The following is a 26,714-nucleotide window of genomic DNA, read 5'->3' on the forward strand; positions in this document are numbered from 1 at the left end:
GCTCCATATTAATTAGCCAAATAATTTATTTGATAAATTAAAGAAGGAATATCAGAATAATCCTCAAGAAACACAGGAAGGAAATAATAAAGATATGAATACAAGTGAATGAAATATAAAACAAATGTATAATAACATCAACTAAGCCAAGAGTTGTTTCTTTGAAATAACTAATAAAATAGAACAACTTCTAGCAAGGTCAATCAAGGGGAAAAAAAGACATATAGCATGAATATACTTTGGAATAAAAAATGTGAAATAATTACAGATGCTGCAAATATTAAAAAGATAATACAAAAACTGTATGTTAATACATTTGAAAACCTGGACTTAAAATTGGACACATTCTTTGAAAAAATGAAATTTGCTAAAAGGAAATTTCTAGCAAGGTCAATCAAGGGAAAAAAAAAAGACAGCACAAATATACATTTTGGAATAAAAAGTAGGAAATAATTACAGATGCTGCAAAGATTTAAAAAATATGAAAAACTATGTCAATACATTTGAAATTTTGGACTTAAAATTGGATACATTCTTAGAAAAAAATGAAATTTACTAGGAGCAACTTAAGAATAGAGTTTAAAAAGTCTTCTAATCATAAAGAAAAAAAAAAGTAAATCAATACTTAAAATTGTTCCCACAAAGAAAACACCAAATATGTGCTTGAGAAGTTAGTTCTTCTGACAACTCCATGAAAATATTGTTCCAATATTAGCTAAACTCTTCCAGAGAAAAGGATATTAGTAAGGTTATTTTGGTAACAAAACCTGACCAGTACTATATAAGAGAAGGATATTACGAGTCGGACTCACTCATGATTATAGATGTAAAAATTATAAACAAAACACTAGCAAAGTAAGTTCAGTGATATATAAAAAGATAATGAGTATTTACCAAGCTGGGTTTATTCCAGGAAAGCAAGGTTATTTTGGTGAATTAAGATAATTCATCATATTACCAGATTAAAGAAAAAAGCAAAAACTCATAATCATCTTAATAATATGGGAGATATTCAATAATATCAAACATTAATTTATGATTTCAACAAACAGCCTCTTAGCTACCTAGGAGTAGAAGTGGCTTTCTTATAACTGATAGAGAGCATCATATCAGTAACTACAGTAGACATCATACTGGGGAAATACTGAAACTATTATTTCCTTTAAGATCAAAACATGACAAAGATATCTGGTATCACAAGTCCTGTTCAGCATTATACTGGAGATTCCAACCAGTGATATGAGACAAAAAAAATTAGAGAAGATAAATAAATGATAAATGATAATTACTTGAAGCTTGTGCATTATATTTTATAACACTTATACCTCAATAAGGCAGTGAAAGAAAACTTTCTGCCTTCAGCCTTACATATTTAAACTGACACTCCAATATTGAGGTAGAAGTGACTCTAATACAAGGAGACCAAGGCCCAGGCACTCCTACCTATGTGCCCCACTTTCTGGGAAAATGACCCCAGTGGAGGTTGAAGTGAATTACTCGGTGTATGTGTTAGTCTGTTTTGCATTGCCATAATGGAGTACATGAGACTGGGTAATTTATAAAGAAATGAGGTTTAATTGGCTTATGGTACTGCAGGCTGTACAGAAAACATAGTGCTGGCATTGGCTCTGCTTCTGGTGAGGCCTCAGGAAGATTTCAATCATGGTGGAAGGCAAAGAGGAAGGTGGCATATAACATATTGCAAGCAGGAGCAAGAGTGAGAGGTTGGAGGTGCTATACTCTTTTTTTTATTGTATTTTAGGTTTGGGGGTACATGTGAAGAACATGCAAGATTGTTGCATAGGTACACACATGGCAGTGTGATTTGCTGCCTTCCTCCCCTTCACCTATATCTGGCATTTCTCCCCATGCTATCTCCCCCCACCCCCCCGTCCCTCCCCCATTTCCCCTCAACAGACCCCAGTGTGTAGTGCTCCCCTCCCTGTGTCCATGTGTTCTCATTGTTCAACACCCGCCTATGAATGAGGACATGCGGTGTTTGATTTTCTACTCTTGTGTCAGTTGGCTGAGAATGATGGTTTCCAGGTTCATCCATGCCCCTACAAAGGACACGAACTCATGATTTTTGATGGCTGCATCATATTCCATGGTGTATATGTACCACATTTTCCCTGTCCAGTCTATCATCAATGGGCATTTGGGTTGGTTCCAGGTCTTTGCTATTATAAACAGTGCTGCTATGAACATTCGTATGCATGTGTCCTTATAGTAGAACAATTTATAATCCTTTGGATATATACCCAGTAATGGGATTGCTGGGTCAAATGGAATTTCTATTTCTAGGTCCTTGAGGAATAGCCACACTGTCTTCCACAATGGTTGAACTAATTTACACTCCCACCAACAGTGTAAAAGTGTTCCTATTTCTCCACATCCGCTCCAGCATCTGTTGTCTCCAGATTTTTTAATGATCGCCATTCTAACTGGCGTGAGATGGTATCTCAATGTAGTTTTGATTTGCATTTCTCTAATGACCAGTGATGATGAGCATTTTTTCATATGTTTGTTGGCCTTATTATGTATGTCATCTTTTGAAAAGTGTCTGTTCATATCCTTCGCCCACTTTTGAATGGGTTTGTTTGTTTTTTTCTTGTAAATCTGTTTTAGTTCTTTGTAAATTCTGGACATCAGCCCTTTGTCAGATGGGCAGACTGCAAAAAATTTTTCCCATTCTGTTGGTTGCTGATTCACTCTAATGACTGTTTCTTTTGCCGTACAGAAGCCGTGGAGTTTGATTAGGTCCCATTTGTCTATTTTGGCTTTTGTTGCCAATGCTTTTGGTGTTTTGGTCATGAAGTCCTTGCCTACGCCTATGTCCTGCATGGTTTTGCCTAGATTTTCTTATAAGGTTTTAATGGTGTTAGATCTTATGTTTAAGCCTTTAATCAATCTGGAGTTAATTTTAGTGTAAGGTGTCAGGAAGGGGTCCAGTTTCTGCTTTCTGCATGTGGCTAGCCAGTTTTCCCAACACCATTTATTAAACAGGGAATCCTTTCCCCATTGCTTGTTTTTGTCTGGTTTGTCAAAGACTGGATGGTTGTAAATCTGTTGTGTTGCCTCCGAGGCCTCTGTTCTGTTCCATTGGTCTATATCTCTGTTTTGGTACCAGTACCATGCTGTTTTGATTACTGTAGCCTTGTAGTATAGTTGGAAGTCCGGTAGTGTGATGCCTCTTGCTTTGTTCTTTTTACTTAGAATTGACTTGGCTATGCAGGATCTCTTTTGGTTCCATATGAACTTTAAGGTGTTTTTTTCCAGTTCTGTGAAGAAGGTCATTGGTAGCTTTATGGGAATAGCATTGAATCTGTGAATTACTTTGGGCAGTATGGCCATTTTCACAATATTGATTCTTCCTAACCATGATCATGGGATGTTTCTCCATCTGTTTGTGTCCTCTCTTATTTCGTTGAGCAGTGGCTTGTAGTTCTCCTTGAAGAGGTCCTTTACGTTCCTTGTTAGTTGTATTCCTAGGTATTTTACTCTCTTTGTAGCAATTGTGAATGGCAGTTTGTTCTTGATTTGGCTCTCTTTAAGTCTGTTATTGGTGTATAGGAATGCTTGTGATTTTTGCACATTGATTTTGTGTCCTGAGACTTTGCTGAACTTGCTTATCAGTTTCAGGAGATTTGGGGCTGAGACGATGGGGTCTTCTAGATATACAATCATGTCGTCTGCAAATAGAGACAATTTGACTTCCTCCTTTCCTATTTGAATACCCTTTATTTCTTTTTCTTGCCTGATAGCTCTGGCTACAACTCCAGTACTATATTGAATAGGAGTGCTGAAAGAGGGCATCCTTGTCTAGTGCCACATTTCAAAGGGAATGCTTCCAGTTTTTGCCCATTCAGTATGATATTGGCTGTTGGTTTGTCATAGATAGCTTTTATTATTTTGAGATACGTTCCATCAATACCTAGTTTATTGAGGGTTTTTAGCATAAAGGGCTGTTGAATTTTGTCAAAGGCCTTCTCTGCATCAATTGAGATAATCATGTGGTTTTTGTCTTTGGTTCTGTTTATGTGGTGAATTACATTTATAGACTTCCGTATGTTGAACCAGCCTTGCATCCCTGGGATGAAGCCTACTTGATCATGTTGGATAAGCCTTTTGATGTGCTGTTGCAATCGGCTTGCCAGTATTTTATTGAAGATTTTTGCATCTATGTTCATCATGGATATTGGCCTGAAGTTTTCTTTTCTTGATGAGTCTCTGCTGGGTTTTGGTATCAGGATGATGTTTGTCTCATAAAATGATTTGGGAAGGATTCCCTCTTTTTGGATTATTTGGAATAGTTTCAGAAGGAATGGTAGCAGCTCCTCTTTGCATGTCTTGTAGAATTCGGCTGTGAACCCGTCTGGACCTGGGCTTTTTTGGGGGTGTAGGCTCTTAATTGCTGCCTCAGCTTCAGACCTTGTTATTGGTCTATTCATGGTTTCAACTTCTTTCTGGTTTAAGCTTGGGAGGAGGCAAGTGTCCAGGAATTTATCCATTTCTTCCAGGTTTACTAGTTTATGTGCATAGAGTTGTTTGTAATAATCTCTGATGATGGTTTGAATTTCTGTGGAATCTGTGGTGATATCCCCTTTATCGTTTTTTATGGCATCAATTTTGTTATTCTCTCTTTTCTTTTTTATTAATCTGGCTAGTGGTCTGTCTATTTTGTTGATCTTTTTGAAAAACCAGCTCCTGGATTTATTGATTTTTTGAAGGGTTTTTTGTGTCTCTATCTCCTTCAGTTCTGCTCTGATCTTAGTTATTTCTTGCCTTCTGCTAGACTTTGAGTTTTTTTTTTATCTTGCTCCTCTAGCTCTTTCAAGTTCAATGCTAGGGTTTCAATTTTAGATCTCTCCTTGCTTCTCATGTGGGCACTTATTGCTATATATTTTCCTCTAGAGACTGCTTTGAATGTGTCCCAGAGATTCTGGTATGTTGTGTCTTTGTTCTCGTTGGTTTCGAATAACATCTTTATTTCTGCCTGCATTTCATTGTTTATCCAGTCAACATTCAAGAGCCAGTTGTTCAGTTTCCATGAAGCTGTATGGTTCTAAGTTAGTTTCTGCATTCTGAGTCTAACTCGATTGCACTGTGGTCTGAGAGACTGTTTGTTCTGATTTCCGTTCTTTTCCATTTGCTGAGGAGTGATTTATTTCCAATTATGTGGTCAATTTTAGAGTAGGTGCGAGGTGATGCTGAGAAGAATGTATATTCTGTGAATTTGGGGTGGAGAGTTCTGTAGCTGTCTATTAGGTTTGCTTGGTCCAGGTCTGAGTTCAAGTCCTGGATATCCTTGTTAATTTCCTGTCTCGTTGATCTGTCTAATATTGACAGTGGAGTGTTAAAGTCTCTCACTATTATTGTGTGTCTAAGTCTCTTGGTAGGTCATTAAGAACTTGCTTTATGTATCTGGGTGCTCCTGTATTGGGTGCGTATATATTTAGGATCATTAGTTCTTCTTGTTGCATTGATCCTTTTACCATTATGTAATGCCCTTCTTTGTTTCTTTTGATCTTTGTTGCTTTAAGGTCTATTTTATCAGAGACTAGAATTGCAACTCCTACTTTTTTTTTTCTCTCCATTTGCTTGGCAAATCTTCCACCGTTGCTTTATTTTAAGCCTATATGTGTCCTTGCACATGAGATGGGTTTCCTGAATACTGCACACCAATGGGTCTTGAATTTTTATCCAATTTGCCAGTCTGTGTCTTTTGATTAGGGCATTTAGCTCATTTACATTTAAGGTTAATATTGTTATGTGTGAATTTGATTCTGCCATTTTGATACTAGCTGGTTGTTTTGCCTGTTAGTTGATGCAGTTTCTTCATTGTGTCAATGCTCTTTACCATTTGGTATGTTTTTGGAGTGGCTGGTACTGGTTGTTCCTTTCCTTATTTCATGCTTTTTTCAGGAGCTCTTGTAAGGCAAGCCTGGTAGTGATGAAATCTCTCAGCAATTGCTTGTTTGAAAAGGATTTTCTTCCTCCTTTGCTTACAAAGCTTAGTTTGGCTGGATATGAAATTCTAGGTTGAAAGTTATTTTCTTTAAGGATGTTGAATATTGGCCCCATTTTCTTCTGGTTTGTAGGGTTTCTTTTGTTAAATCTGCTGTGAGTCTGATAGGCTTCCCTTTGCGGGTAACCCGACCTTTCTCTCTGGCTGCCGTTAGCATTTTTTCTTTCATTTCAACCCTGGTGAATCTGACGATTATGTGCCTTGGTGTTGCTCTTCTTGAGGAATATCTTTGTGTTTTTCTCTGTATTTCCTGGACTTGAATGTTGGCCTGCCTTGCTAGGTTGGGGAAGTTCTCCTGGATAATATCCTGAAGGGTGTTTTCCAGTTTGGATTCATTCTCTCCGTCACATTCAGGTACACCTATCAAGCGTAGGTTAGGTCTTTTCACATAGTCCCATATTTCTTGGAGGTTTTGTTCATTTCTTTTCACTCTTTTTTCTCTAATCTTGCATTCTCATTTTATTTGATTGAGTTGATCTTCAATCTCTGATATCCTTTCTTCTGCTTGGTCAATTCGGCTATTGAAACTTGTGTATACTTCGTGAAGTTTTCTTGGTTTTTCAGCTCCATCAGGTCATTTATGTTCTTCTCTAAGCTGTTTATTCTTGTTAGCATTTTATCAGACCTTTTTTCAAGGTTCTTAGTTTCTTTGCATTGGGTTAGAACACGTTCTTTTAGCTCAGAGAAGTTTGTTATCACCCACCTTCTGAAGCCTGTTTCTGTCAATTCATCAGACTCAGTCTCCATCCAGCTTTGTTCCCTTCCTGGTGTGGAGTTGTGATTCCTTGGAGGAGGAGACATATTCTGGTTTTTGGTGTTTTCATCCTTTTTGTGCTGGTTTCTTCCCATCTTTGTGGATTTATCCACCTTTGGTCTTTGGAGTTGGTGACTTTCGAATGGGGTCTCTGAGTGGACGTCCTTTTTGTTGATGTTGAAGTTATTTCTTTCTGTTTTCTAGTTTTCCTTCTAACCGTCAGGCCCCTCTGCTGTAGGCCTGCTGGAGGTCCACTCCAGACCCTGTTTGTCTGGGGATCACCTACGGGACCTGAAGAACAGTAAGGGTTGCTGCCAGTTTCTTCTTCTGTTATCTTTGTCCCAGAAGGGTACCTGCCAGATGTCAGCCTGAGCTCTCCTTTATGAGGTGTCTCTTTGGATATACAGGGGTCAGGGAGCTGCTTGAGGAGACAGTCTGTCCCTTATAGGAGCTCAAGTGCTGAGCTGGGAGCTCCATTGTTCCATTCAGAGCTTCTAGGCAGGTATGTTTAAGTCTGCTGCAGTGGAACTCATAAATGCCTTTTACCACAGGTGCTCTGTCCTGGGAAGGTGGGGCTTTATTTATAAGTTCCTGACATGCTGCTGCCTTTTTTCAATAATGCCCTGCCCAGCAAGGTGGTAGTCTAGCCACAGTCTGCCAGCAGAGGTGTTACTGAGCTGCTGTGGGCTCTGTTCAGCCGCTGTGTGAACTTCCTGTTAGAACTGCCTCAGAAATGGTGGTCTGCCTCAGTAATGACGGAATTCCTTGGTAATGGTGGATTGCCTCAGTAAAGGTGGATTGCCTCATTAATGGTGTACTGCCTCACCAATGGTGTACTGCCTTGGTAATGGCTCACACTCTTCCCCACACCAAGCTGGACTGTCCTGGGTCCAGCTGTGCTTGCTGTGAAACTCTCAATCCAGAGCATTTCAGATTGCTGGTCTTTGTGGGGGGGTGGGACCCACTAAGACAGATCACCTGGCTCCCTGTTTTGGCCCCCTTTTTTTTTCAGTTGACTGAGCGACTCTGTATCCCAGGTGTTCCAGGTGCCTGTTGAAACGGCTGCCCAGATTTGTATGTTTTTGTGCGGAGACCCACAGTGCTGGCTGAAACAGTTGTGCTGGAAACTCGTGGTCCTTTTCAGCCCAGGAATTTCCTCGTCTGTGGGCAGTAAAAACTCATTTGGAAATGCAGTGATCACTCACCTCTGTGATCTTCTCACTGGGAACTGTACTCCACAGCTGTTCCTATTTGGCCATCTTGGCTGGAAGCTCTAGGTCATTTAAATAAGTTTCATACATATGTATTAACTATACAAATAAATGATTTTACTTTGTCTTAGGATAACATTGTGTATTTGTTCTGCAACATTCTTTGTTAGTCTACCTATGAAGCTCGGAATTCTTTTCATGTCAGGGCGCATAGCTCTCATTCACTTAGCTACTATATTATAGTTCAATGTTATATAGATGATGTTGGATGAATCATAGTTTAATCATCACTCTTCTACTTGTGGACACATAGATTGTGTTTGCTTTTGCTGTCACAAACAATGTTTCAATAAACACCTGTGTCCATGTCTATTTGTGCACAAGTGCAGATTCTTTTCCAAGAGAAATACAGTATTTACAAAGTGCATGCTGAATTGAAGAATAAAGTACCTTTACACTGTTTTTGTTTTGTTAAATTGCCCTTCAAAAGGGCATCTCAGATTACATACCAGCGAACAACTTACACAAGTACAAATTGCTCCTCACCCATTGGCCATTTTTTAGTTGAATTATTTGTTTTCTTATTATAGAGATTTTAGAGTTTTTTATATATTCTGGACACACGTCATTCCTCAGATGTATTATTTGCAAAGATTTTTTCCCAGTCATTCTCTGAAGAATGTTTTTTGAAGAGTTGAATTTTAAAAATCAATGACTAATGTATTAATTTATTCTATTATAGATTATGCTTCTGACATTGTATCCAAAAATTCTGACTAACTCAAGGTCACAAAAATTTTCTCCTGTGTTTTCTTTTAGAAATCTTACAGATTAAGATTTTACATTTAGGTTTGTTATCCGCTTTAATTTTTGAATATATTTTGATGTACGAATTGAAGTTCATGTTTTTGCATGTGAATATCCAATTGCTTCAGCACTGTTTGTTAAAAAGACTGTCCTTTCTCCACTACACTGCCTTTGCAAAATATCAGTAATCTATATATGTGGATCTGTGGGTCTGTATCTGGACTCTCTATTGTGTTCCATTGACCTATTAATCTATCTTTCTTTCTTTCTTTTTCTTTCTTTCTTCTTTCTTTTTTTGAGACAGGGTCTTGCTCTGTTGTCCAGGCTGGAGTGCAGTGGCATGATCACAGCTCACTGCAACCTTGAACACCTGGGCTCAAACAATGCTCCCGCCTTAGCCTCTTGAGTAGCTGGAACCATGGGTGTGTGCCACAGTGCTCAGTTAATTTTAAAATTTTTGTAGAAATGGAGTCTTCTATGTTGCTCAGGTTGGTCTTAAACTCCTGGCTTCAGACTACCTCAGCCTTCCAAAATGCTGGGATTACAGGAGTGAGCCACCATGCCTGGCAGATCTATTTATCCTCATACCAAGACTATATTGCTTTGATTACCATAACTTAATAATAAGTCTTGAAATCAGACAGGGATAGCCCTCTAACTTTTTTCTTTTTCAAAGATGTCTGGCTGCACTGTGTCCTTTAAACTTCTGTGTGTATTTTAGAACCAGCTTGGCAGTTTCCATAAAAAAGCTTGTGAGGATTTTGATCAGCATTGCATTTCATATGTAGATCAATTTGAAAAAGGCTGACACCTTAACAATATTGAGACTTCAAACTGATGAAGATGGTATACTCTAGTTTTTCTTCACAATGTTTTGTAGTTTTCAGTGTACAAGTCTTTCCTATCTTTTGTCAGATCTATCTCTAAGCATTTCATATTTTTGTGTAACTATAAATAGTATCTTTATTTTGCTTTGTTTTGTATAACTTTTATTTCAGGTTCAGGAGTACATGTGCAGGTTTGTTATCTAGGGAAATTACATGTCACCAGGGTTTGGTGTATAGACTATTTCATCATCCATGTGATAAGCATAGTACCCAATAGGTAGTTTTTCAATCCTCACCCTCCTCCCACTCTCTATCTCCAAGTAGGCCCCAGTGTCTGTCGTTCCCTTCTTTATGTCCATTAGTACTCAGTGTGTAGCTCCCACTTATGCATGAGAACATTCAGTATTTGGTTTTCTATTACTGTATTAGCTTGCTTAGAATAAATGGTCTTCAGCTCCGTCTATGTTGCTGCAAAGGACATAATCTCATTATTTTTTATGGCTGGATAGTATTCCATGATGTATATGTACCACCCTTTCTTTATCCAGTCTAACATTGTTGGGTATGCCGGTTAATTCCATGTGTTTGCTATTGTGAGTGATGTTGCTATGAATATATACATATGTGTTTTTTATGGTAGAACGACTTATATTCTTTTGGGTATATACCCAGCAATAGGACTGCTGGGTCAACTGGTAATTCTGTTTTAAGTTCTTTGAGAAATTGCCAATCTGCTTTCCATGGATGCTGAACTAATTTACATTCCCACCAGCAGTGTATAAGAATTCCTTTTTTTGGCTGGGTGCGGTGGCTTATGCCTGTAATCCCAACACTTTGGGAGGCCGAGGTGGGTGGATTACCTGAGGTCAGGAGTTCGAGATCAGCCTGGCCAATATGGCAAAACTCTGTCTCTACAAAACATACAGAAACTGGCCTGGCATGTTGGTGCATGCCTGTAATCCCAGCTACTTGGGAGACTGAGGCAGTAGAATCACTTGAACCCAGGAGGCGGAGGTTGCAGTGAGCCAAGATCACATGCCACTGCACTCCAGCCTGGGCAACAGAATGAGACTCTATAAAAAAAAAAAAAAAAAAAAAAAAAAAAGAATTCCTTGTTCTCCCCAACCTTGCCACCATCTGTTACTTTTTTACTTTTTAGTAGTAGCCATTGTGACTGGTGTGAGATGGTATCTCATTGTGGTTTTGATATGCATTCCTCTAATAGTTCGTGATGTTGAACATTTTAAAATACGTTAGCTGTGTGTAATGTCTTCATTTGAAAACTTTCTTTGTCCACTTTTTAATGGGGTTGGTTTTTGCTTGTAAATTTGTTTAAGTTTTTATAGATTCTGGATATTAGAATCCAGAATGCATAGTTTGCAAATACTTTCTCTTATTCTGTAGGTTGTTTGTTTACACTGTTGATAGTTTCTCTTGTTGTGCAGAAGCTCTTGAGTAATTAGGTCTAATTTGTCGATTTTTGTTATTGTTGCAATTGCTTTTGGCATCTTCATCATGAAATCTTTGCCAGTCCCTGTGGCCAGAATAGTATTTCCTAGGTTATCATCCAGGGTTTTTATAGTTTTAGGTTTTACATTTAAGTCTTCAATCCATCTTGAGTTGATTTTTGTATATGAGGTAAGAAAGAGTACAGTTTCAATCTTCTGCATATATCTAGCCAGATATCCCTGCACCAATTTTTAACAGATAGTCCTTTCCCCATTGCTTGTTTTTGCAAATGTTGTCAGAAATCATATTGTTGTAGGCGTGCAACCTTATTTCTGGGGTCTTTATTTTGTTCTGTTGGTCAGTGTGTCTGTTTTTATACCAATACCATGCTGTTTTGGTTATTATAGCCTTGTTGTGAAGTTTGAAGTCAGGTAATTTGATGCCTCCAGCTTTATTCTTTTTGCTTAGGATTGCTTTGGCTTTTTGGGCTCTTTTTGTCCATATAAATTTTAAAACAATTTTTTTCTAATTCTGTGAATAATGTCATTGGGAGTTTGATAGGAATACCATTGAATCTGTAAATTGCTTTGGGCAGTATGGCCATTTTAACAATATTGATTCTTCCTATTCATGAGCATGGAATGTTTTTTATTTGTTTCTGTCATCTCTGGTTTCTTGGAGTACTGTTTTGTAATTCTCATTGTAAAGATCTTTCCCCTCCTTGGTTTGCTGTATTAGGTATTTTATTCTTTTTATAGCTATTGTGAATGGGAATTCATTATTGATTTGGCTCTCAGCTCAGATGTTTTTGGTGTGTAGGAATGATACTGATTTTTGTACATTGATTTTGTCTCCTCAAACTTTGCTGAAGTTGTTTATTAGATTAAGGAACTTTTGGGCAGAGACTATGGGATTTTCTAGGTATAGAATTATCTTGTCTGCAAACAGGGATAGTGTGACTTCTTCTCTTCCTATTTGGATGCCTTTTATTTCTTTCTCTTGCCTGATTGCTCTGGCCAGGACTTTCAGTACCACCTTGAATAGCAGTGATGAGAGAGAGCATCTGTGAAGGGAAATGCTTCCAGTTTTTGCCCATTCAGTGTGATATTGGCTAAGTGTTTGTCATAGATGGCTCTTATTATTTTGTAGTATGTTTCATCAATGCCTAGTTTGTTCAGAGTTTTTAACACCAAGAGATGTTTAATCTTATCAAAATCCTTTTCTGCATCTATTGAGATGATCATATAGTTTTGTTTTTAGTTCTGTTTGTGTGATAAATTGCATTATTGATTTTCGCATGTTGAGGCAACCTTGCATCCCTAAGCCTTCTTGATTTCGGTGGATTAGCTTTTATAAATGGTATCTTTTAAAATTTCATTTTCTGATTGACATACTTGATTTTTCTATGGTCATTCTGTATCTGGCAACATTGCTAAACTCATTCATTCTAGTAGCTTTTCTGTAAATTCTATTAAACTTTCTAAGTAGACAACATAATTTCTGAAAAAAATAGTTTTATTTTTCTTTATTTCCAAATCTGGAATATATTTTTTTGCCTAATTGCACTGTCCAGAAACACCAGTATAATGCTGTTTAGAAGTGAAAACAGACATCTTTGCCTTGGAAGAGAAAACTCATTCAGTCTTTCATCATTATATATGATGTCAGATACAGGTTTTTAGATACACTCTATCAGGTTGAAGAAATTCACATCTACTCCTGGCTTTCTGAGACTTTATTTATTTTGTCTTTTTGTTTTTTTCCTTTTTGTGGAGAATGGGGTCTTGCTATATTGCCCAGGCAGGATGTTGGGTTTTGACTAATGTTCTCTCTTCATCTGTTGGGTCATATGGGTTTTTTCCTTTAGTTTGTTAATATGGCAAATTACATTTATTGTAAAATATTCTATCAATGCTGCATTCCTGGAATAAGTTCCACTTGGCAATAATGTTTATGCTTTTAATATATTGTTGGATTTAATTTGCAAACATTCTGTTTAGACATTTTCTATCAATATTCATGAAGAATAGTAGTTGGTAGTTTTCTTATTTTGCAATAGATTTTCTTTGGTTTTGGGATGAGGCAATACTGGCTTCATAAAATAAGTTGGGAAATACTGCCTCCCATTCCATTTTCTTCAAGAAAACTTGGGGTAGATTTGGTATTATTTCTTTAAGAATTTGTTAGAATTTGCCAGTGAAGGCATCCGAGCCTAGAGCTACATTTGTGGGAAGATTTTAAGCTACAAATTCAATCTATTTAATAAATATATATCTATTCTGGTTATCCATTTCTTCTTTTAAACTTTTATTTTAGGTTTGGTGGTACATGTGAAGGTTTGTTACATAGGTAGACTCATGTCATGGGCATTTGTTGTACACATTATCTCATCACCCAGGAATTAAGCCCAGTACTCAATAGCTATCTTTTCTGCTCCTCTCCCTCCTCCCACCCTCTATCCTCAAGTAGACCCCAGTGTCTGTGGTTTCCTTCTTTGTGTTCATAAGTTCTCATCATTTAGCTCCTACTTATAAGTGAGAATATCTGGTATTTAGTTTTCTGTTCCTGCATTCGTTTACTGAGGATAATGGCCTCCAGCTCCATCCATGTTCCCACAAATGACATGATTATATTCTCTTTTATAGCTGGATAGTATTCCATGGTGTATATTTGATTCTTCTAAAAGTAGTTTTGATAGTTTGTGTCTTTCAACAGGTTTGACCATTTTATCAAAATTGTTGAATATATTAAAACAAAATTATTCATAATATTCCCTTAATAGCCTTTTAATAACAGTAGAATCTGTAGTGCTGTCCCCTTTCTCATTCTTGACATTGGAAATCTGTGTTCTCTTTCTTTTTTTCCTGATTAGTCTGGCTAGAGGTTTATCAATTTATTTGATCTCAAAGGCCCAGCTTTGGTTTCATTATTTTCCACTGTTGTTTTCCTGTTTCTCTTAATATTGACTTACACTTCAACCTTTTTTTTTTTCTTCTGAATACTTTGGGTGTAATTTGCTCTTCTTTGCTCTAGTTTTTTTAAGTCAAAGGGTGAAGTCATTGATTTAAGATCTTTCTAAACTACTATCTACATACCATAAATTCTGATATGCTGTGTTCTCATTTTCACTCATTTCAAAATATTTTCTAACTTCCTTTTTGATCTCTTCTTCGATTCATAGGTTATTTAGAAGTGTGTTGTTTAATTTTCAAATATTTGGAAAATTTTCTCATATTTCTGTTATTAATTTCAAATTTATTTCCATTATGCTCAATGAATATACATTATATCACTTGAATCCTTTTATATTTATTGAGACTCACTGTATGTCCAAGAATATGATCTATCTTGATAAATGTTCCACATATACTTGTGAAGAATATGTCATCTGCTGTTGTCAGGTAGTTGTTCAAATCTCTTATATTTTTGCTGTATAATTTCTGTCTACTTGTTCTATTAACTATTGAGGGAAAAATATTGAGATTTCCAACTATAACATGTGGATTTGTCTATTTCTTTTTGCAGTTCTATCAGTTTTGTTCATGTATTTTTAAGATATTTTATTAGAGGTATAAATATTTAGGATTGTCATGTCCTCTTGAAGAATTGACTCCTTTATCATTATGAAGTGAAGTTCTTGGTTTTTTTCTTTTTTAAAAATTATACCCTAAGTTCTGGGAGACATGTGCAGAAGATGCAGGTTTGTTACATAGGTATACATGTGCCATGGTGGTTTGCTGCACGAATCAACCTGGAAGTGACATTCTTTATCATTGTAATATTCTTTGATTTGAAGTTAACTTGGTCTGACATTAATACTATGTCAGCTTTCTTTTGGCTAGTGTTAGCATGGTATGTCTTAATTCATTCTTTTACTTTTAACCTATTTATGTCTTCATATTTAAAATCTTTATAAAGCTGAAGGCAACATAAACTTGTGTCTTGCTTTTTTTTTCCAATCTGAGAATCTCTGCTTGTTTATTAGGAAGATTAGACTATTTACTTCTAAGGGTGATTATTTACATGGTTAGTTTTTAATGTATCATGTTATTTGCTTTTGCCTCATCTCTTCTTTACTTCCCTTTTCCTCTTTTTTTCCATCATCTTTTGGATTAATTGTGCATTTCTTATGATCACATTTTTATCTCCTTTGTTGATTTATTAGCTATAACTTTTGTTTTGTTATTTTAGAAACTTTTATGCTTTTTCTTTACAGAAAGAGTCTGCTCTATTGCCGAGGCTGATCTCAGACTCCTGGGTTCAAGTGATCCTCCCATCTCAGCTTCCTGAGTAGTTGGGACTACAGATGCCTGGAGAAAACAGTTCTTCAGTTATTACAATCCACCTGCAAGTGAGTTTATACCACTTCACATATAAGAACCTAAAATAATATAATTCTATGCTTCTCCTCCAATCCTTTATGCTATTATTGTCATATATTTTATTTTTACATACTTATAAACCCCCAAAATCAATGTTATTGTATTTGTTTAAAGACTTGGTTATCCTGTAAAGACATTTAAGTACTATGAAAAAAAAGTAAATATTTACACAGGTAGTTATCATTTCCAGTATTCTTCATTCCTCTATATAGATCCACGTTTCCATCTGGTGTCTTTTCTTCTGCTTGAAAGACATCGTTTAACATTTCTTATAGTTCAGGATTCCTAGTGGTGATTCTTTCAAACTTTTATATATCTGAAAATGACTTTCCTTTTAAAAATATATTTTCTTTGATTATAGAACACTAGGTTGACAGCTCTTTTAGTATTTTAAATATATTGTTCAATTCTCTTTTCACATGTACCATTTCTAAAGACAAATCTACTGTCGTCTTTATCTTTGTTTCTCATTATATAACTTGTCTGTTTTCTTTGGCTGGTCTTAAGATTTTTTTCTTTGTTATTGGCTTTGATAAATTTGCTTAGGATGTGGTTTGGTGTTGTTTTCTTCATGTTTCTTGTGTTTGGGTTTTCTGAACTTCTTAACTCTGTGGATTTATGGTTTTTATCAATGTTAGAAATTTTTCAATAATTGTTTCATCAAATATGCTTTGGCCCCTCCTTGTCCTTCTTTGAGAGCTCCAATTACTCATACATGATGCTTGAAGTTATTTTTCCCTATGTGTTTTATTTTGAACAGTTTTGATTTCTATATTATATAGTTTACTAATCGTTTCTCTGGAAATATCTAATCTGCTGTACATTCCATTTAGTACATTTCTGATCTCACACATTTTCATTTTCTTCTCTGAAGCTCTGAGTCATTATCAAAAATCTTCCATGTCTTTACTTACTGTTTTGAACATAAGGACTACAGTTAAAGTAACTGGCTTAATGTTTTTGTTGATTCCAATATCTGTGTCAGTTCTGAATTGGTTTTCAATTGGTTTATTTTTCTCTTTATTAATGGCTGAATAATATTATATTTTATAAATGTACTATAATTTATTTAGCCAGACCAGTATTGCAGACATTTTATTCTACCCAGTCTTTTACTAAGAGAATTAACACTGCAATAGTCATCCTCACATTTATGCCTTTCTGTAAATATATCAACAAGATAAATTTCTGAGGTTGAGTCACTGGGTCAGAGAGTATGTGCAGTTTATAAAACATTTATTTATTATTTATTTATTTAAACTCTAAGTTTAGTATTTACTCTGGCCCCATTAACTAGACTTGGCCCATTCATCCAAGTAATAACCGAAACAGGTATAAACACTAGCCTCTTTCACTAGGCCCCTGCTTTTGGTGTTCATTCAGACACCACTGATTTTGTTTATCCACTCTGACCTGCTCAATGATATTCCTCCTGCCATTCTTGCCATTCCTGGTTCTCCCCATATGGCACTGCCCTCAACTTCTGTCTTGAATGACTACCCATTTTAGATAGATTTTTCCTTTGGACACAATTGTACTATTTCTTCCTTCAAGTTCTATGAGCAAAGACTGCAGAAGGAAACACATCCTGTTTCCCATCCCTGACTTTTGGGACTATCTGGGCTACCCTCCTTCCTATCCTTACATTATGGGAAACGTATCAGATAGTATTTTAGAGGGCAACTTTCTCTTTTGGGCATAGCGATTTATTGGCTACTAGGATGAAGCTCTGGTCACTGTACTAGCACATGTTCTAGCTTGATAGAGAGTCAGCTTTGGGCCCCATATGCTGTTATATATGAAGATATTCAACTATCTCTCACCATGGAATCAAAGGAAGATGATTTTATTGGTCTTTCTTGTCCCCTGAATGCCTAGAGGCATGGGTTAGTGAGGCTTATGTCTCTCGCAAGTTAAGAAACTACTTGGTCTCTTAACTAATCTGAGAAGTATATTTGGTGGCCTAACTTGTAATAGGGGAACCTATGCATTTTGTCTCTCACTTGAGGACAGGATAGATTCAGGAACCTTAAGCAGCATGGTAGACCAAACTCTGGTCAAGGGAATCTGTTCAATTTGTACCCACCACCATGTGAACAACAATTACCAATGGGTGTTTCTGATTGAAAGACCTATGATTCTCAAGATCACCTCCATAGATTAGCATATAGGAGGGTTTAGCTGGACACTGATGCTCATCACACACTTCCCAACCATTGTTGATCCTTAACCTTGCTTTCCTAAAATCTGAAGGTTTAGCTATTGATACAGTGAAGAAATACTGATAGGCAGATATAGCAAAGATTGGTGGCAGATGGAGTGGATTGGCATAGAAGAATTAACTGGAGTCAGAAACCCAAGGTGTTGATAACATTCATTACCTTTAAGTGCTCCATATAATGGTGTTTATGTGTGTGCATGTAGTGTATGTATGATTGTCTCCCATGCTGATGTTCTTCTCAAGGACCCAGAATTATTCAGTATACTTCATGTGTTATGACCTTCAGCATTCTGGCGGCCTACAACTCTTATGCCCAACATTGCATGGAAGAGTGTGGAAAACAGTGGATGAGGAACATCTGTATAGTAAGGAGGGGAAACCAGTGTGTTATTAGTAAAAGGTGAAATAGGAGACTTACTCTTCAAGTGAGTACTTGGTTGATATCTCCAATACATTTTTTCAAGACGTCTGCCACTGCCAGGATTGTGTGGAGTTATTAAAAGGGAATATGCTAGAAATAGTTTACTATGAGGTGGTATCCCAAAGGTGTTTGGTGATCTGAAGTGGATATGGAAGGCTCTTGGATCTACTTATTTACTCCCTGACTTGGAAGCAGCTATCATAAATGATGACTCATTAGAATGTTGTGTCAGAGGTGGAGCAACTATTAAAAAGACCATGTTCAAGGTTTTGACTTGAATTCTCTGATCCCACAGTGGCAAGCATGGTGGGATCAGAGAATTACTTGTGTTTACGCCTTTCCAGCTGGGGAATATAAGAATCCACTCTCATATTGTAGGCAACTCTGACATTCTCAGCCTCTCAGAACTGTCATTGCATGGGTCTGGATCTTATCCAAGTGCTGCTACAAGTAGGCATCCATTTGCAGCCTGCTCTGGATTGTACCTGCAAATTGTAGAGTTCAGTAATGTAGGACTTAGAGAGATCTGAATCCAAAACCCAGCTCTTCAACATTAGGTAAGTCACTTAATCTATGTAAACATTTGATTCCTAATCTCTAAAATAGAGATCACAATAGTACTAATCTCAAAGGATTATTATGAAGATTTAAATGAAACAATTAGTGTCAAGTGTTTATCTTTGTACTTAGAGCATAGGATTAATGTTGTTATTTTACTTGGTACTATATAACCTAGAAGGTCTCCTGCAGAATCTAGAAGGGTGGGTCTGCCTCCATAACTCCCCCTTAGAGGCAAAATTCTGGGGAGAAATTGAAACCAAAGCAAAGTAAACAATTAAATCTAAATTTCAGTCCAAATGGGCTAGGTAGAGCAAGAGAATTTATAATCCAGGCAACAGAGCAGAAAGTGGGAAAATTACTTAAAAACTAGAAACGGTTTAGTTACAAATTCACTCCAATACATACAAATTGAGTTGCCTCGAGTGAGTTATTTAAACCTGGTTTGAAATCTGGCTCAGCCACTTCCTTAGCTGACAATTTGGATGAATTCCTAAAATTTTTGTTCCACAGTTTCCTCATCTATAAAAATGGAGATTTAAAAGAACCGATAGATGACGGGGTGCTTGTGAAAATTAAGTGTGGCAATCTCTATAAAATGCTTTGTATAGTGTCTAGCACACATTTAAGTTCTCTATGAATGTTAGTTGTTTTTGTTAAAAAGAAAACAGAGGAGGGGCCTAGGAGTATTCCTTGAGCTATGTAGCATACACACAAATAAATTTTATAGGATGCCTTCGACCACAGCATAAGCAGAGACATTAGAAAGGGCATTGACTCAGCTTGTAAAGGCAGAGAATCCTCCTACCTGTCCTGAAGCCTGAAGTATAATCAATGACAGATGGGAATAGTTCAAAATGTGGCCTACTACATCCACAATGGAGAGGCTGAACTGCTCAGATAATATGACCCTCTTCATCTTAGAAAACCGAGCTATTGGATCTCTTAGCTGCTCTAGTCTATTGGAGTCTGTGACTACTAGTCATGGGTACTGGATTCCCTTGAAGTAACATCTCTGCATTTCTAGGTTAGCCTTGGTGTCCAATGACCTCTATGCCTACACAAACACAGGCAGGGATATTTCCTTCTCAGGGAAACAGGCACAGAAAATGACAGTGATGTAGCCATGGTCCTCAAGTTAGGTAGGCTTCTATAGTTATTTTTGATGGCATTGGTTTCAGTGCTGTGGGGTTATCTAGGCCTAAGAGGCAAGGATAAAAACTGACTGTAGCTGCTAGGAGGATAAACTATGATGTGAACACAATAAATCCCTTTTTCTCTCTTGATAATGTCAGCCTGGAGGTTAGTAAGTATGGTGATATAGGGTGGAAAGTAGCAGGGATGCTCCATAAACATCAGATATCAATAGACCACTCTGATTGACCTGGGGTTCCCAATCTGATATGGCCAGTACTTTATCAGGCAACATAGATATATATTGGGTGGTCATGCCTTGGTTCAAGAAAGCCACCTCTGGGCTTTTCAATGTCTGCTCAGAGGTAGTCCTGCTTCAAATGGCTCAGAAATGCCTGGACTTGGGGGTTATGTGAGGTCAGATCATGGGAATAAATTAGGATATACTCCAAGTAGATTACAAACCTATTGTCCACAAGGTTGTATAAGATCAGAGGTCAGCAAACTATGGCTTACAGACCCAAATCAAGCCATTGTCTGTTTTTGTTTGGCTCACAAGTTAAGCACGGTTTTAACTGATTAAATCATTGCAACCAATTTAATGATAAGAAATACTAAGTTTGAAACCCAATTAAATGAAATGTTATTCCAAAAAAATCCACTTTTATCATTAGTAGACTCATAGATTCTACTCGGTCATTATTCTTTTTGGAGTTGTATTGATAAAAATATGCAGAAATTTGTTTTCTTTATTATTATATGGGCACCTACATAATACCCTTGCATTTGTTCTTAGCCTGCAAAGCCTAAAATATTTACTGTCTGACCATTCATAGAAGAAACAGTTTGTTGACCTCTATTTCAGATAATAAGAGAAGTAATACTAGCTAACATTAATTAAGTGCTTGCTATGCTTAGGTATTATTCTAGAATTTCACATGATTATCATATTTATGCCTTACAATAATCGTATTTGTCATTATTACAATTATCTATATTTTATAGTTGTTAAAATGACAGCACAGAAAATTAAGTAGTCTCCCCAAGGATGCAAAGCTGGGAAGTGGTGGAGCCAGAATTTGAATCCACAGTCTACTCTGGAATCCATGCTGTCAACTACAGAGCTGTATGCATGAGGGATCAGGCATCACATAGGCCCAAAAGCTGAATAGCACATTCAGACTGGTTGAGGCCCATTTGGAAAGTCAGCTTCCATTTTTTGCTCTCTCTGTCAAAGTTGTAGGCCTATCAGAGGTCAGCCCTGTGTTCTGAGAGGTCAGCAATCAAAGGAGTAAGCATATTGCAGCTACAGAAATCCCGGCAGGGATATAGCATCCTGTTTTGTTTTCTTCTGTTTATTTATTTATTTATTTGAGACAGAGTCTTGCCCTGTCACCAGGTGCCAGGCTGGAGTGCAGTGGCGTGATCTCGGCTCAGTGCAACCTCCACTTCCTGGGTTCAAGCAATTCTCCTGCCTCAGCCTCCCGAGTAGCCCTTGCAAAAAGTATCAGGGCTTTTGTGAGGGAGTTTGGGGTGTGGTGAATTCCTCCTACAAATTAGCTTCTGCAAATGTTCAGAAAGCCTAGATGTTGGGTTCTAATGGATACATGCTCGCAGAAAAATTAGCCTTGAGTACTGGAATGATCTAATGATTTCTCAACCACATTCATGAGAAGGCTGCAGCCATTCTTCCTCTATGCCCAGAATAGCTCTTGGCCCAGGTGTTCAGACAACAGATGAGTTAGGCCCTACAGGGTATAAACAACCCTGGCAGCAGAATGCAGAGGTCAAGCAGAGAATATGGATTTTCCAAGTAATAAGAGTGGGATAAGGACTTGTGTGGCATGTAATTTTTCAATCAGAAGATGCCAAGGACCAAGAAGAATTCTCCTTGAGAAGCTAAATTAGGAGAGAGTAAAATCTCTGGCATAAGAAATTTGAGGTTGTCTTGGCCTATTCTTCTTATTAGAGATAACCTGATTAAATAGCAAGAAAGAGTTTGGGGGAATGAGCTCTTATGGTGAAAGAAGACTTCTATAAGTCTTTTTCACAATGGGTTTTAATATTCATTATTCAGAAATATACAACTTAAGGCCGCAAAGGCTACTGCAGTAGAGCTTAGTAGCATATTCAAAGCCCTAAACACAACTAGCATGGCCTTCTGGCCTCACTTCCAAACCAGCTGTCTTTAGCCTGGCCCTAGAGCCACACTTGAGTACTAGTAGGGAAAGGCCCAACTGCCCTGCGTCACTGTCATGGACTGTCTTGCTTTCCTCAGGGCCACAACACAACCATAGTAACAATAATGACAGAAAACAATATAGCACTTAGTGTATCCCCTACACTGTTTTAAGTTGTGTGTGTTTATGTATGTGACATCACCACCTCACAAGACTGACTCATTGCCTCTTTCTCTCAAGGGCCCACCCGCAGCAGCCACCACTTTGCTATTCATCCTGAAATCTGTCTCCACAGGCTCACTCAAGTGCAGATTTGGAACAAGACGCACTGGTGTTTGAGTACTGACTTTACTGACTTTTGGCAACTTACTTAAACTCTCTAAGCCTTCGTAACTTCAGCTGTAAAATGGAGATAACAATAGTTCTTACTTCTTAAGCTTGTTGTAAAGACTACAGTTAATCTATCTAAAGCACACAAAACAGTGCCTAGTACATCATAAGTTCTCAACACATTAGCTCTTGTTATTACAGTACATGAAATACTGTGTGTGTCTGTCAATCTTGCATTGCTATGAAGAAATACCCAAGACTGGGTAATTTATAAAGAAAAGAGGATTACTTTGGTTTGCAGTTCTGAAGGCTGTATAGCAGTATGATGCTGGTATCTGCTCCCTGGTAAGGGCCTTAGGAAGCTTCCAATCATGGCAGAGGACAAAGGAGGAGCTAGCCTATCACATGGTGAGAGAGCAAACAAGATAGAGGGAGAAGAGGGTCCAGGCTCTTTTAAACAACCAACTCTCACATGAACTACTAGACTGAGAACTTACTCATTACTATGAGGATGGCACTAAGCCATTCATAAGGGATCTATCCCCATAATCCAAACATCTTCCACTAGGCCCCACCTCCAGCATTGGAGATCACATTTCAACATGAGATTTGGAGAGGACAAACATCCAAACTATATCACTGTTTTCAATATAAATACTGCCTAACTACTTAGATGTATTTCTTACTTGACTGTAGATAGTGGTGTGCTGATAAATGCTTATAATCAGCTTTCCTGGGAAAGGGAAAAAAAGCCCTGATTTGTAGTGTTTAGTGATTTATGTGGAATAAACACTCCCACCATGGCAAATTTCAGGTTATCAGCATGGAATCACTGAAGTAGAGATGGGAAGGAATGTTACTGTAAGTAACTTGAAGGTGCAACCCTGGTTTTAGCACTGAAAGCTTTAGCACTCAAAGTGCAACATTTCAAGCAAACTGGGTTAGTTGGTCACCCTAGGCCAATTCTAGTTATTCAAGTAGTAGATCCAGTCCACAGCACAGTGTCTGGCATAGAGTAGCTCTTCAAGAAGTGTTTATAAATTGGATGATTAATAGGCATTTTATAAAATACAGAAAAATAATGACTCCTGCTCTGGCTCACTTCCACTGGCCCCGGGTATAGATTAGGGCTTCAGACATGAGCTGTGCTGCTTAATAGCTGCGTAAATGACAAGACCTCTCTGAGCCACAGTTTCCTTACCTATAAAATCAGCATGGAAATACGCACCTTTTAGGGATACTGGAAGGGTTAAATGAGGTTAGGAGTGGGAAAGTGCCAAGGACATTTCCTGATTCGTAGTAATTGCACAGTAAATCCTAATTAACAAACAGCTCCCACTCAGGCTTTATAGTTGGCAATTTCTTTGATTTTTCTGGTTTCTTTTGACCCACTGTTTTTGAATTTAAAAAAATACAACAACACAAAGTAGGGTCAGGGACTGGAGTCAGGCGGCAAGCTGAAAGGCCTGTGATGGCATTTGCTGTGGGAGTCCAAAACTCACATGGGTTTGGCAGAGTAGGTAATACCTAGAATCATCTGAGAGACCTCCCAAGCTCCAGGGGCATTTGTGGACATACACAAATCCCATCTCCCAATGGCTGCCAACTTTATTTGGGAAAATAGGTCTTAAAGGGCAACACCTTAAAATTAATAAACCTGTATCTTACATTAAAAAATTAAAAACTGAAAAAAGATTAAGGGCTTGTAGGATAAACCATGGGATCCAGGAATGCAGAGGAGAGAGAAATGGAAAGGGAAAATGAAAAGTAGCCAAAGACACACTTCTCACCTAACTCTCAGTTTTGCTTAAAGCTAGCCCTGTTGACACAAATAGAGAGCTTTCATTTTTCAGCAAGGAATACTTTTCTGAAGAGCAAAAGGGAAAAAAATCCTCAACTCTCCAGAGTTGGCAGACTGTGCTGCTGAAATAAGATCCGACATGTGACTCAGACTCAACCTAGGAGAACATCTGGAAATCAGCTTGCCACCCTTTCTTTGCTAGAGTAAACGCCTATCTAGTGAGGAACCTCCTGCCTAGAAGGAGAAGAGTGAGGTTTCTGCCAAGCCAAGTGACAATCGCATCTCTCCTAGTGCTGAAGGAAGGCTGCTATTGAATCTTCTTCGCCCCACCACCGGCCATATGGCATGTGTTAACTGAAGTGAGAGAAAGTCCTGTTTGAGGCTGTGACACAGAGTTCTCCCTAGGCTCTGCCTGTCAGTTCCTGGGTTCTCCTGAGATGAAAGTATACCATCCATTGTAAATGTGGCAATGCCTCATTATGTGATATTTGAAGAAATTGCAGGGAAATGAAAACAGCTAGCATTTAGCAAGTGCTTACTTTATGTCAGTCACTTGACATGTTGTAATTTTTCATCCTCACAACCACCTTGGGAAACTTTATCCCCATTGCGCAGAGGAGGAAAATGAGGTTCAGTGGATGATAAAGTAATGAGACCAAGCTTATACAGATAGAGAGCAGGCAGTGGATGTGAGGTTTGAACACTGGCCAGTAATACTGTAGAGTCTAGCCATGCTATTTTTATGCCATTCCTCCCCACCATATAAACCGAGGGAGCACTTCTATGTGCTTTCCAGAAACCTGGCCCTACCCTTCATATCTGATGCTAACAATGTGCCCTCCTGGGCACAGAAGAAAACTTAACATTCTTAAGCTTCTTTCTGAAGTATCTTAAATGGTTAAAAATAAGGCTGGGAAAGTCCCAGCATCCACACTTTTGGCTACAGGCTAGCCAGGGCCAACACAGATAGATGTGCATTTCTTACATTCCACAAATGCACCCAGCCAAGTTGGAACAGGGAACACATTGGAATAACAACAAAACCTTTGTTACCCTTGCCAGGTTAATAGAAAAAGGCCACTTTGTAGTTTGCCCACCTAGAAGGGAGAATTTTTGTCATACGCAAAAGATGTTCTTTGGACCAGCTTGAAAACAGAAGGAACTTATTGACATGCTAATATTCACTGTGTCAAAACAACGTCCTCGTGGTGGAAAGGCTGCCTTTGAGAACGATAGGTATGCACCCCAACCTTCCTCTGCACAGCAGCCTCATGATATTCCTAGCACTGGCCCTGAACAATGTGATCATCTATCTCCAGGCAGGGTGTCCACCAGCACATATGGCATCATTGGCTGAATTACAAAAGACACCCCTGACACAGCAATCCAAAAAAAAAAATACAGACACACTGGGAAGACAAACTAGGGGAAACACACTCCTTCTTCAGGGTTCATGCAGTGAGCCAGAACACAGCTTGGAAAATGAGGGTGAAGAATGGATTTCAGCTCTCACTTGCCCTCACAACAGGTGCTCTCAGGAGAAGACAACCTATTTAATCTTCTGCATACTCTGCTCCAGGCCAATCTCTCCCAATCCACATGAATTTCTTCTCTTTTTGACTTCCAAGAACAGCTAATGTATTTGAGATTTAGAAAAAGAGATTATTTTGAAATCTGCCCTGGATTACTCCTCAGTTAAACAATAAGACTTTTGAGAGCAGGATTGATCAAGTGTCTATTTCAGTATTCCTCACAGCAACTGGTGCTGATCTGGGTGTCTAGGACCCAGTCAATAGTTACTGAGGAGCAATGAATTGTGGTCTTGCAGTGGGGGATGAAAGAATTATTTGTGCTCAGAAAAGGTACTGCATTCACATTCAAAAACACCCTGCTCATATCTTATTCACCTCACCTTGCTGTCTAGCCTCTTTGTATATCCTACATCTCCTTACTACATAGGGAACAAAATAATCCTCATTTAATGGCAAATTCTCCCTGGGAACCACACAGGCTGCAATTTGGGCCAGCTCTTACAAAGTCATCTTTACTTTCTTTTGTTATTCCCTTTGGAGCCCAGGGATGAGTGATTGGCATTTTGCTGACATCCAAAGAAGCACCAGACTTCCGGGGCCTATGTAACTCAACCACTTCTGCATGCGCTCACTGTAGTAGGAAACACAGGCTGCTGTCTATAAAACAGGAAAATACCATAGAGAAATGAATACTCCTGAGAATAGCAAGGTTCATATCTTGAAACAACATTCTCAATCAAGCTCTGAGGAAATCTATATTAATCAGTTGAAATGGAAGGCCATTTTACTTCACAGTCAGACTGTAGTCAATAGCTGGAAGGATTTTCAAACAATGAATTTTAAACACTGAATTAAGTACCCAAGTGCTAGAGGATAATGGGATATATTGTTCTGTGAAGGAGAAAGGACCATATAGTGTTCTTGGGTGTTTAAATAACTATTGAGGAAAGAAGAAAGCCCTAATCTCCTTTACTCTTAATCTAGGTTGAGATTCCTTCTTCCTTGGAATTTTTAAAAATTGTGATAAAATATATATTATGTAAAATATACTACCTTAAGCATTTTAAGTGTATAGTTCA

Source organism: Sapajus apella, unplaced genomic scaffold (assembly GCF_009761245.1).
Source record: "Sapajus apella isolate SASKATOON/1434 unplaced genomic scaffold, GSC_monkey_1.0 scaffold73, whole genome shotgun sequence".
NCBI classification, from domain to species: Eukaryota; Metazoa; Chordata; class Mammalia; order Primates; family Cebidae; genus Sapajus; species Sapajus apella.